Source organism: Phasianus colchicus, unplaced genomic scaffold (genome assembly GCF_987193195.1).
Source record: "Phasianus colchicus unplaced genomic scaffold, bPhaCol1.hap1.1 HAP1_SCAFFOLD_89, whole genome shotgun sequence".
Lineage (NCBI taxonomy): Eukaryota > Metazoa > Chordata > Aves > Galliformes > Phasianidae > Phasianus > Phasianus colchicus.
This window is the reverse complement of record NW_028325260.1, coordinates 30,001-42,500: the sequence shown is the minus strand read 5'-3', so window position 1 is coordinate 42,500 and position 12,500 is coordinate 30,001. Positions and strand designations below refer to the sequence as shown.

Here is a 12,500-nt window from a genome sequence, read left to right as displayed (position 1 = left end):
CGCTGCTCCGGGCTCGCCCGCTCGGGCGGGCGCAGCCCCCCATCTCTCTCTCTCTGGCTCCATTTGTCCACGGTTTTCCTCGGTTGCCACCCCGCCGGCTAGCTGCTCGCGGCCGGCACCCGCCGGGCCCCGAACCGAGGCCGGCGCCGGCGCCTCGCTCAACGAACTCGGTACGCCTGCGGCTCGCGGGGCCGCTCGGCTGTCACACGGCTGGATTCGGTCGGGCGAGCCCTTGCTCCGGCACCGAGCGAACGGACGGACGAGCCCGCTCTCGGCCCGGGCGGGCGCCTCACCTCGCCTACGGCGGGAAGCGAACCGGAGAGGAGGCCGCCCGTGCCTGAACACCGGACGCCGCCGCGGCTTCCCCGGGACGGGGAGCGTGGAAGCGCCGGCCCGCCGGGGGCCCTCTCCGACGCGACCCGAATGGCCTCATCGATCGACAAGAAGACGGGTAGGGGGAAGGAAGGAAGGAAGGGAGGAGAAGATGCGAGCCCTTCTCCAGGACGCGGCGGAAAGACCGCGCGCGCACGTGCAGGCGGGTGTGCGTGGGCAACGTCTGCCGAGAGGTGCTCGCCCGTGCCTGAACACCGGCCCGCCCCACGCCACCCCGAGCGAGGCGGGGAGCGGGATAGGACCGGCCCGCCGGGAAGCCTCTCCGACGCGCCCGAGGAGCGCCTCTCGTGTTCGGCCGGGGCTCCCGCGTGCAGGTGAGGATGCGGTGCGGAACGAGAACGAGGCGCCGCCGCCACGACCATCGGGTCCCGCCTTCCACCCTCGCGGCGGGACCCACCGGGGACGCCCCCGGCCCTTCTGCCTTCGAGTGCCGGCTGACCGGACCGTGCCCTTCTCCGCGCTCGCTTTTTCTCTCGCCTTCTCCGCTTCGCGCCAGCGAGCGCGGCAGCCGGCTTCCCCCGTTCGTTCGATTGTTCTCTCTCGCCTTCTCGGGTTCGCCCTGGGCGGCGCGGGAGCCGGCTATTTCACCCGCACAGCTCTCTCTCGCCTTGCCCGGCTTTTTTTCGCCGCTCGCCCGGGAGACCGCCTTAACCCACCGCCGAACGGCGGGACGGGGCGCGACGGACAAACCGAAGCGACCGGATCGACCACACGAACCGACGCCCCAGAGAGCCGCCGCCACCGCCGACCGCCGCCGAAACCCATCTGGCCGGCCGGTCAACCCAGCTCGCGAGCGCCCGCTCACCACCGATCTCCGGAGCAGAGTCCGCACTCTCTCCTACCGACGAAAAGTAAAGGCATCCGAAAAGAAAGCTCCACGGACGACGACGCCGACTACCGGCAAAGGCTCCGAATGCAGCCGACCTTTACCTCGACATAACTGGAGGCAGAGAATTAGAGCGACGCCTCTGGCCGCACCGTAGCAGCAGCGCCCCCCCCCACACACAAAAGACGCCAACAGCCGCCGGAGCCGGGTAGACGTGGCCGCCGCTGCCGGAACGGCGCCGCAGCGACCCCTGGGCGGATGCGCCGCGCCTGGCAGACGGGCGGAGCCGGGTAGACGTGGCCGCCGCTGCAGGAACGGCGCCGCAGCGACCCCAGGCCGGTTGAGCCGCGCCATGCAGCCGCGCGGAGCCGGGTAGACGTGGCCGCCGATGCCGGAACGGCGCCGCAGCGACCCCAGGCCGGCTACGCCGCGCCATGCAGCCTCGCGGAGCCGGGTAGACGTGGCCGCGGCTGCCGGGCCGCCGCCGCAGCGACCCCAGGCCGGTTGAGCCGCGCCATGCAGCCGCGCGGAGCCGGGTAGACTTGTCCGCCGATGCCGGAACTGCGCCCCAGCGACCCCAGGACGGCTGCAGTCGCGAAATGCAGCTTCGCGGAGCCGGGTAGACGTGGCCGCCGCTGCCGGGACGGCTCCGCAGCGACGCCGGGCCCGCTGCGCCGCACAAGGCAGCCGCGCGGAGTCGGGCTGACGTGGCCGCGGCTGCCGGGCCGGCGCCGCAGCGACACCAGGCCGTCTGCGGGAGGCCAGGCAGCCTCCCGGAGCCGGGTAGACGTGGCCGCCGCTGCCGGGACGGCTCCGTAGCGACCTCTGGCCCGCTGCGGGAGACCAGGCAGCCGCGCGGAGCCGGGTAGACGTGGCCGCCTCTGCCGGGCCGGCGCCGCAGCGACCCCAGGCCGGCCACGCCTCGCCATGCAGCCTCGCGGAGCCGGGTAGACGTGGCCACCGCTGCCGGGGCGGCGCCGCAGCGACACCTGGGCGGCTGCGCCGCGCCAGGCAGCCGCGCGGAGCCGGGTAGACGTGGCCGCCTCTGCCGGGACGGCTCCGTAGCGACCTCTGGACCGCTGCGGGAGACCAGGCAGCCGCGCGGAGCCGGGTAGACGTGGCCGCCTCTGCCGGGCCGGCGCCGCAGCGACCCCAGGCCGGCCACGCCTCGCCATGCAGCCTCGCGGAGCCGGGTAGACGTGGCCGCCGCTGCCGGGCCGGCTCCGCAGCGACCTCTGCCCGCTGCGGGAGACCAAGGAAACCGCGCGGAGCCGGGTAGACGTGGCCGCTGCTGCCGGGCCGCCGCCGCAGCGACCCCTGGGCGGCTGCGCCGCGCCAGGCAGCAGCGCGGAGCCCGGTAGACGTGGCCGCCGATGCCGGAACGGCGCCGCAGCGACCCCAGGCCGGTTGAGCCGCGCCAGGCAGCCTCGCGGAGCCGGGTAGACGTGGCCGCCGATGCCGGAACGGCGCCGCAGCGACCCCAGGCCGGTTGAGCCGCGCCATGCAGCCGCGCGGAGCCGGGTAGACGTGGCCGCCGATGCCGGAACGGCGCCGCAGCGACCCCAGGCCGGTTGAGCCGCGCCATGCAGCCGCGCGGAGCCGGGTAGACTTGTCCGCCGATGCCGGAACTGCGCCCCAGCGACCCCAGGACGGCTGCAGTCGCGAAATGCAGCTTCGCGGAGCCGGGTAGACGTGGCCGCCGATGCCGGGACGGCTCCGCAGCGACGCCGGGCCCGCTGCGCCGCACAAGGCAGCCGCGCGGAGTCGGGCTGACGTGGCCGCGGCTGCCGGGCCGGCGCCGCAGCGACCCCAGGCCGTCTGCGGGAGGCCAGGCAGCCTCCCGGAGCCGGGTAGACGTGGCCGCCGCTGCCGGGACGGCTCCGTAGCGACCTCTGGCCCGCTGCGGGAGACCAGGCAGCCGCGCGGAGCCGGGTAGACGTGGCCGCCTCTGCCGGGCCGGCGCCGCAGCGACCCCAGGCCGGCCACGCCTCGCCATGCAGCCTCGCGGAGCCGGGTAGACGTGGCCACCGCTGCCGGGGCGGCGCCGCAGCGACACCTGGGCGGCTGCGCCGCGCCAGGCAGCCGCGCGGAGCCGGGTAGACGTGGCCGCCTCTGCCGGGACGGCTCCGTAGCGACCTCTGGACCGCTGCGGGAGACCAGGCAGCCGCGCGGAGCCGGGTAGACGTGGCCGCCTCTGCCGGGCCGGCGCCGCAGCGACCCCAGGCCGGCCACGCCTCGCCATGCAGCCTCGCGGAGCCGGGTAGACGTGGCCGCCGCTGCCGGGCCGGCTCCGCAGCGACCTCTGCCCGCTGCGGGAGACCAAGGAAACCGCGCGGAGCCGGGTAGACGTGGCCGCTGCTGCCGGGCCGCCGCCGCAGCGACCCCTGGGCGGCTGCGCCGCGCCAGGCAGCAGCGCGGAGCCCGGTAGACGTGGCCGCCGATGCCGGAACGGCGCCGCAGCGACCCCAGGCCGGTTGAGCCGCGCCAGGCAGCCTCGCGGAGCCGGGTAGACGTGGCCGCCGATGCCGGAACGGCGCCGCAGCGACCCCAGGCCGGTTGAGCCGCGCCATGCAGCCGCGCGGAGCCGGGTAGACGTGGCCGCCGATGCCGGAACGGCGCCGCAGCGACCCCAGGCCGGCTACGCCGCGCCATGCAGCCTCGCGGAGCCGGCTAGACGTGGCCGCCGCTGCCGGGCCGGCGCCGCAGCGACCCCAGGCCGGTTGAGCCGCGCCAGGCAGCCGCGCGGAGCCGGGTAGACTCGTCCGCCGGTGCCGGAACGGCGCCTCAGCGACCCCAGGACGGCTGCAGTCGCGCCATGCAGCTTCGCGGAGTCGGGCTGACGTGGCCGCCGCCGCCGGGCCGCCGCCGCAGCGACCCCAGGCCGTCTGCGTGAGGCCAGGCAGCCTCGCGGAGCCGGGTAGACGTGGCCGCCGCTGCCGGAACGGCGCCGCAGCGACCCCTGGGCGGCTGCGCCGCGCCAGGCAGCCGCGCGGAGCCGGGTAGACGTGGCCGCCGATGCCGGAACGGCGCCGCAGCGACCCCAGGCCGGCTACGCCGCGCCATGCAGCCTCGCGGAGCCGGGTAGACGTGGCCGCCGCTGCCGGGCCGGCGCCGCAGCGACCCCAGGCCGGTTGAGCCGCGCCATGCAGCCGCGCGGAGCCGGGTTAGACTCGTCCGCCGATGCCGGAACTGCGCCGCAGCGACCCCAGGACGGCTGCAGTCGCGCAATGAAGCTTCGCGGAGCCGGGTAGACGTGGCCGCCGCTGCCGGGACGGCTCCGCGGCGAAGCCGGGCCGGCTGCGCCGCACAAGGCAGCCGCGCGGAGTCGGGCTGACGTGGCCGCGACTACCGGGCCGCCGCTGCGACCCCAGGCCGTCTGCGGGAGGCCAGGCAGCCTCCCGGAGCCGGGTAGACGTGGCCGCCGATGCCGGAACGGCGCCGCAGCGACCCCTGGGCGGCTGCGCCGCGCCAGGCAGCAGTGCGGAGCCGGGTAGACGTGGCCGCCTCTGCCGGGCCGGCGCCGCAGCGACCCCAGGCCGGCCACGCCTCGCCATGCAGCCTCGCGGAGCCGGGTAGACGTGGCCGCCGCTGCCGGGCCGGCTCCGCAGCGACCTCTGCCCGCTGCGGGAGACCAAGGAAACCGCGCGGAGCCGGGTAGACGTGGCCGCTGCTGCCGGGCCGCCGCCGCAGCGACCCCTGGGCGGCTGCGCCGCGCCAGGCAGCAGCGCGGAGCCCGGTAGACGTGGCCGCCGATGCCGGAACGGCGCCGCAGCGACCCCAGGCCGGTTGAGCCGCGCCAGGCAGCCTCGCGGAGCCGGGTAGACGTGGCCGCCGATGCCGGAACGGCGCCGCAGCGACCCCAGGCCGGTTGAGCCGCGCCATGCAGCCGCGCGGAGCCGGGTAGACGTGGCCGCCGATGCCGGAACGGCGCCGCAGCGACCCCAGGCCGGCTACGCCGCGCCATGCAGCCTCGCGGAGCCGGCTAGACGTGGCCGCCGCTGCCGGGCCGGCGCCGCAGCGACCCCAGGCCGGTTGAGCCGCGCCAGGCAGCCGCGCGGAGCCGGGTAGACTCGTCCGCCGGTGCCGGAACGGCGCCTCAGCGACCCCAGGACGGCTGCAGTCGCGCCATGCAGCTTCGCGGAGTCGGGCTGACGTGGCCGCCGCCGCCGGGCCGCCGCCGCAGCGACCCCAGGCCGTCTGCGTGAGGCCAGGCAGCCTCGCGGAGCCGGGTAGACGTGGCCGCCGCTGCCGGAACGGCGCCGCAGCGACCCCTGGGCGGCTGCGCCGCGCCAGGCAGCCGCGCGGAGCCGGGTAGACGTGGCCGCCGATGCCGGAACGGCGCCGCAGCGACCCCAGGCCGGCTACGCCGCGCCATGCAGCCTCGCGGAGCCGGGTAGACGTGGCCGCCGCTGCCGGGCCGGCGCCGCAGCGACCCCAGGCCGGTTGAGCCGCGCCATGCAGCCGCGCGGAGCCGGGTTAGACTCGTCCGCCGATGCCGGAACTGCGCCGCAGCGACCCCAGGACGGCTGCAGTCGCGCAATGAAGCTTCGCGGAGCCGGGTAGACGTGGCCGCCGCTGCCGGGACGGCTCCGCGGCGAAGCCGGGCCGGCTGCGCCGCACAAGGCAGCCGCGCGGAGTCGGGCTGACGTGGCCGCGACTACCGGGCCGCCGCTGCGACCCCAGGCCGTCTGCGGGAGGCCAGGCAGCCTCCCGGAGCCGGGTAGACGTGGCCGCCGATGCCGGAACGGCGCCGCAGCGACCCCTGGGCGGCTGCGCCGCGCCAGGCAGCAGTGCGGAGCCGGGTAGACGTGGCCGCCTCTGCCGGGCCGGCGCCGCAGCGACCCCAGGCCGGCCACGCCTCGCCATGCAGCCTCGCGGAGCCGGGTAGACGTGGCCGCCGCTGCCGGGCCGGCTCCGCAGCGACCTCTGCCCGCTGCGGGAGACCAAGGAAACCGCGCGGAGCCGGGTAGACGTGGCCGCTGCTGCCGGGCCGCCGCCGCAGCGACCCCTGGGCGGCTGCGCCGCGCCAGGCAGCAGCGCGGAGCCCGGTAGACGTGGCCGCCGATGCCGGAACGGCGCCGCAGCGACCCCAGGCCGGTTGAGCCGCGCCAGGCAGCCTCGCGGAGCCGGGTAGACGTGGCCGCCGATGCCGGAACGGCGCCGCAGCGACCCCAGGCCGGTTGAGCCGCGCCATGCAGCCGCGCGGAGCCGGGTAGACGTGGCCGCCGATGCCGGAACGGCGCCGCAGCGACCCCAGGCCGGCTACGCCGCGCCATGCAGCCTCGCGGAGCCGGCTAGACGTGGCCGCCGCTGCCGGGCCGGCGCCGCAGCGACCCCAGGCCGGTTGAGCCGCGCCAGGCAGCCGCGCGGAGCCGGGTAGACTCGTCCGCCGGTGCCGGAACGGCGCCTCAGCGACCCCAGGACGGCTGCAGTCGCGCCATGCAGCTTCGCGGAGTCGGGCTGACGTGGCCGCCGCCGCCGGGCCGCCGCCGCAGCGACCCCAGGCCGTCTGCGTGAGGCCAGGCAGCCTCGCGGAGCCGGGTAGACGTGGCCGCCGCTGCCGGAACGGCGCCGCAGCGACCCCTGGGCGGCTGCGCCGCGCCAGGCAGCCGCGCGGAGCCGGGTAGACGTGGCCGCCGATGCCGGAACGGCGCCGCAGCGACCCCAGGCCGGCTACGCCGCGCCATGCAGCCTCGCGGAGCCGGGTAGACGTGGCCGCCGCTGCCGGGCCGGCGCCGCAGCGACCCCAGGCCGGTTGAGCCGCGCCATGCAGCCGCGCGGAGCCGGGTTAGACTCGTCCGCCGATGCCGGAACTGCGCCGCAGCGACCCCAGGACGGCTGCAGTCGCGCAATGAAGCTTCGCGGAGCCGGGTAGACGTGGCCGCCGCTGCCGGGACGGCTCCGCGGCGAAGCCGGGCCGGCTGCGCCGCACAAGGCAGCCGCGCGGAGTCGGGCTGACGTGGCCGCGACTACCGGGCCGCCGCTGCGACCCCAGGCCGTCTGCGGGAGGCCAGGCAGCCTCCCGGAGCCGGGTAGACGTGGCCGCCGATGCCGGAACGGCGCCGCAGCGACCCCTGGGCGGCTGCGCCGCGCCAGGCAGCAGTGCGGAGCCGGGTAGACGTGGCCGCCGATGCCGGAACGGCGCCGCAGCGACCCCAGGCCGGCTACGCCTCGCCATGCAACCTCGCGGAGCCGGGTAGACGTGGCCGCCGCTGCCGGGCCGGCTCCGCAGCGACCTCTGCCCGCTGCGGGAGACCAAGGAAACCGCGCGGAGCCGGGTAGACGTGGCCGCCGCTGCCGAAACGGCGCCGCAGCGACCCCTGGGCGGCTGCGCGGCGCCTGCCAGCCGGGCGGAGCCGGGTAGACATGGCCGCCGCTGCCGAAACGGCGCAGCAGCGACCCCAGGCTGGTTGAGCCGCGCCATGCAGCCTCGCGGAGCCGGGTAGACGTGGCCGCTGCTGCCGGGCCGCCGCCGCAGCGACCCCTGGGCGGCTGCGCCGCGCCAGGCAGCAGCGCGGAGCCGGGTAGACGTGGCCGCCGATGCCGGAACGGCGCCGCAGCGACCCCAGGCCGGCTACGCCGCACCATGCAGCCTCGCGGAGCCGGGTAGACGTGGCCGCCGCTGCCGGGCAGGCGCCGCAGCGACCCCAGGCCGGTTGAGCCGCGCCAGGCAGCCGCGCGGAGCCGGGTAGACGTGGCCGCCGCGGCCGGGCCGGCTCCGCAGCGACCTCTGGCCCGCTGCGGGAGACCAGGCAACCGCGCGGAGACGGGCTGATGTGGCCGCCGCCGCCGGGCCGGCGCCGCAGCGACCTCCGGCCGTCCGTTTTTGCCGACCTCTCCTTGCCGCTGCGGACCGGCCGAGCCGCGCCGAGCCGTATAGACCGCGCGCAGTCCGGCCGCCGCCGCGGCAGCGACCGGGTTGTTCGGCGCTCGCCTGGGCCTTGCCGTCTTTCCGTCGTACCCGAGCCGCCGCCGCCGCCGCCTCCGCCTCGGTTCGACCGAGTCGGTCGCTCCCGGGCCGGCCCGTTCCTGGCGTACTCGGGCTCCGCGTGTCGGCGGCTGGCGCGGCCGGCCGCCCCCGCTCTGAGGGGCGTCCGGCCGCGTTCGGCGCGGTTCGGTGCGGGGTCCGCATTGCGGCCGCCGCGGCTCGGGGTCCGGCGGAGGCCCCTTCTCGTTCGTCTCGCGTGCGTTTGTTTGTCTGTCCGTTCGTTTGTTTATTTTACCGGCGCGTGTTTGCGTGCGCGTTCGCTCGTTTGACACTTTTCGTTTGATTCCCTTTTCGCTCGGTGGCCCGGTAGCTCTTCGCGCCGGGTGTTCGGAGTCGGGTATTTCTAACCCGATCCGCCCGCGGCTTGCGGGGTGGGGGTGGTGATGGTGTGTGTTTGTGTTTTGGGCGGGGAGGGCGCTTTTCCCGCTCGCCGCTATGTGCCCCGCTTCCCCCCCCCACTCCCCCCCCCGCCCCCCCCGCCCCACTCCCCCTCTGCGGAAGCGCGCAGGCGCCGGCGGGTCCCCGCCCGCGCGTAGCGGGGCGGGCGGGAAACGTCCGGCGGGCTCGCGACGGGATCGGCCGCTCGTGTCAGCGCGGGGAGGAAAAGAAATGGCGGGAAGACGGCGGCAGAGGTAGGCCGGCGGGGAACGGCCTCGTCCGTCCCGGGGGTGGGTGTGTGCGTTCGTCTGGGATTCGTTCCTTCGACTCATCCGGACGCCGGGCTCGCCCTGAGCCCCTCTCCCGGGCGGCGGGCGTGCCCGTTCCCTCACCCACCCACCCCGGCCCGGCCACCCCCCCCCCCCCCCCTTTCCCCCCAGAGAAAAAAAAGAAAAAATAGAAAGAAACGGAAAGAAAGCGCGTGGCGGGCTGGGGGTGGGTGGGTCCTCGGCCGGTTTCGGGGGGGGGGGGGGGGGGGCGGGAGTTTGCGGGGACCGGTCGAAGCCATCGGGCCTGGCCCGCCGGAGGGAAGCGAGAGAGAAAAATTAAAAAAAAAAAAAAAAAAAGGAGGGTGGCGTTGGGGGGGGGGGGGGGGGGACCGAGGAGTGGGAGGGGGAGGAGGAGGGCGGAGTGGGAGGTGGTGGTGGTGGTGGGTAGGGGGGTGTGGGGGGGTGCGGGTGAGGTAGGGAGCTTAAAAAAGTAAAAAATGAAATTAAAAAGAAAAAAAAAAAGGAGGCGGGAACGGCGAACAAACCCGGTCCGATCGGGCAGGGTGGGAGTCGGGTGGGTGGAGGGGGACGGGCACGGGCAGCGGCAAAAGAAAGGAAAGGCGGGAAGAAGAAATAACGGAAAACCCAAATCCCGCAGCTCTCTCGGCCAACGTCCCCCAAGAAGAAGGAAGGAAGGAACGGACGACCACCGAGCAAACGAGCGCTCGCACGGACGTCGGACGGACGTCTTCGAGAAGAAAGTAAGAGGGGCCGGGGGGCCGGGGGAGGGGACTAGGGTGGGAAAGAAAAGAGAGAAAGAAAGAAAGAGAGGGGGGGGGGGGGGGGGGGGGGGGGGGGGGGGGGGCGGGAGAAAGAGAGAAAGAGAGAGAGAAAGAAGAATACGTCTACAGGTGCTGCAGAAAAGCGGGCCAGTCGGGCGGGGCACGTCCGGGAGAGGGCGGGTTAGGGCTAGGGTTAGGGTAGGCGGGCGAGGTTAGGGTAAGGGTCAGGTTTAGGCTTTGCGCGCTGGGAAGTTCAGGTGGCCGGCCGCGAGATCTACCCGTAAGCCCGTCGCGACCCCCTTCTTCCCAACGGAAGGGCGCGCCGGGCCGGGCCGGGCCTACTCAAACGCACGCGCGCGGGAGCGGGCGAGCGAGCAAGCGAGCAAGCAAGCAAATGGACGGGGAGACAGGCAGACTGATGGGTAGATAGATAAATATATGAATTAAGCCAATAACTAAAGAAAGAAACGGAAAAAAGTTCAAAAAAAATCAGAAAAACATACAAAAATTAAGAAGCTTCTGAAAAATCGAAAACAGAAAAGCAGGAACACGGAGGGGGAAAAAAAGAAAAGAAAAAGAAAAGAAAAAGAAAAAGAAAAAGAAAAAGAAAAAGAAAGAAAGAAAGAAAGAAAGAAAGAAAGAAAGAAAGAAAGAAAGAAAGAAAGAAAGAAAGAAAGAAAGAAAGAAAGAAAGAAAGAAAGAAAGAAAGAAAGAAAGAAAAAGGTGGAGGGGGGGGGGGGGCTCAGGCGGGCAGCCGCCAGCAAGCACGCAAGCGAAAAGGTACGTAGGAAAATATTTTAATGGAATGAATAAATAAGGAGGAAAATTAAAAAAGAAAAAAAAAAGAACTAAAAAAAAAGTTAGAAAAAGAGAAGCTGAAACGTTTGAAGCTAAACAAGACAACATAAAAACACAGGAAAAAATTAAATTAAAATTAAAAAAAAAAAAAATCACGCACGCACGGGCGAGCGAGCGAGCGAGCGAGCGAGCGAGCCAAGCAATAAATAAACAAACAAATGGAAAAATATTGGGGGGGAATCGGAGAAACATCATATATAAATGGAAAAGTTTTAAAAAAGCTGAAAACGGCAGAAGTCTAAACGGAAAGAACCATAGGTAAAGAAAAATCACGTTGAGGCGAGTCCGGGCGGTGGGGGCCGAGGGGTGTTGGGTGGGGGGGGGGGGGGGGGGGACGACGGGGCACGGGACGGACGTTAAGAGGGGGGGGGGGGGGGGGGGGGGGGGAATGCAGCGGCGGCTGTGGCGGCATACCGCCACCCCGTCACGAGCGCCCGCGCCTCGGCGTGGGCCCGCCATCCCGAGCCGGGCCTACAAATAGGAAAACAAAAGATAAAATGAAATGAAAAGATCAGAACAACGAGGAAAGTCAAGGAACATTTAAAAAGGAAAAAAAAAAACGAAATTAAAAATCGCATCTGCCTGGGAGAGGGAGGGTCAGGGGTCAAGGCTGGGGCCGGGGGCGGGGGGAGGGGGGGGGGTGCGTGTGCAGGGCGGGCGGGGGCAAGGAAGGCCTCAGGCGCCGGCCGCCGGCTCTACCCGCATCCCCGTCGCGACCTCCCGCGCCTGGCGAGGGCCTGCCGGGCCGGGCCGGGCCGGGCCTACGCACGCGAGAGAGAGAGAGAGAGAGAGAGAGAGAGAGAGAGCCGACAAATCAATAAACAGAGAAATAAACAACTAGACAGAGGTTCAAAAAGCATTGGGAAAACGTACGGAAATTGAGAAGCTTAAAAGGAAACGGAAGAAGGAAAAAGCGCGGAAATAAAAACATTAGAATAAACAAACAAACAAAAAAATAATGCGAGGCGAGTCCCGGAGTGGGGGGGTAGGCTTAAGCTTGCGGGGGGTGGCAGGGGGGGCTGGGGTTGGGCGGGGGTGGGGGGGTTGCGGGAGGAGGAGGAGGAGGAGGCGGCTGTGTCGGCCTACCCGCAACCCCGTCGCGACCACCCCGCGCCTGGAAAGCCCCGCCGGGCCGGGCCTACGCCCGCAAGCGAGGAAGCAAACAAACGAGCGAGCGAGCGAGCAAGCAGACAGGTACGTAGAAAAATATTTTTGATATTTTGAACGATGAGATGGGAAAGCTAAAAGAAATAAACATAAAAAAAGATTTCAAAAAATAGAAAAACAGAAGCTGAAACGTTCGAAGTTAAACGAGACGGAACAGAAGATAGAAAAGAAAGAAAGAAAACATAAAAACAAAGGAAAAAAATAAAAATGAAAAACGCAGCAAAAAAAAAGTAAAAATCACGCGCGCACGCTCGCTCGCACGCACGCACACGCGAGCCCACCAATAAATAAAGAAATGGAAAAATTTAAAAAAAATAAAAATAAAAATAAAAAAACTGGAAAACCATACGTAAATGGAGAAGTTTGTAAAAAGCTGAACAAAGCAAAAAAAAAAAAAGGTAGGTAAAGATAAATCGTGCGAGGCGAGTCCGGGGCGGGGGGTGGGGGGGGGAGAGGGGGAGGAGGAGGAGGAGGAGGGGGAGGCGGCTGTGCCGGCATACCGCGACCCCCTCACGAGCACCCGCGCCTCGGCGTGGGCCCGCCATCCCAAGCCGGGCCTACGCACGCACGCACGCAAGCAGGCAGGCAGGCAGGCAGGCAGGCACTTAGAAAAGTATTTTATATATTTCAATGAATGATTGAATGGGAAAATTAAAAAAAAAAGAAAAAAAAAATTAAAAGAAAAAACGAGAACTAAAACGTCAAAAGAGAAAAAAAAGAAAAAAGAAAAAAAAAGCGATGAAAACCTAAAAACGTAGGAAAGGAACAGAAATTAAAAATAAGCGAAAATCACTCTGCCAGGGGAATCCGGGAGAGGTCAGGGGAGGGTCAGGGGTCAA

The 12,500-nt window shown here is 69.9% G+C and overlaps 1 pseudogene; it reads left to right on the top strand.

Annotated features, from left to right (window-relative positions):
- LOC149911556 (uncharacterized) overlaps positions 1 to 759 on the top strand; it is a 1,546-nt pseudogene extending 787 nt beyond the window's left edge.
- Positions 760 to 12,500: the final 11,741 nt, after the last annotated feature.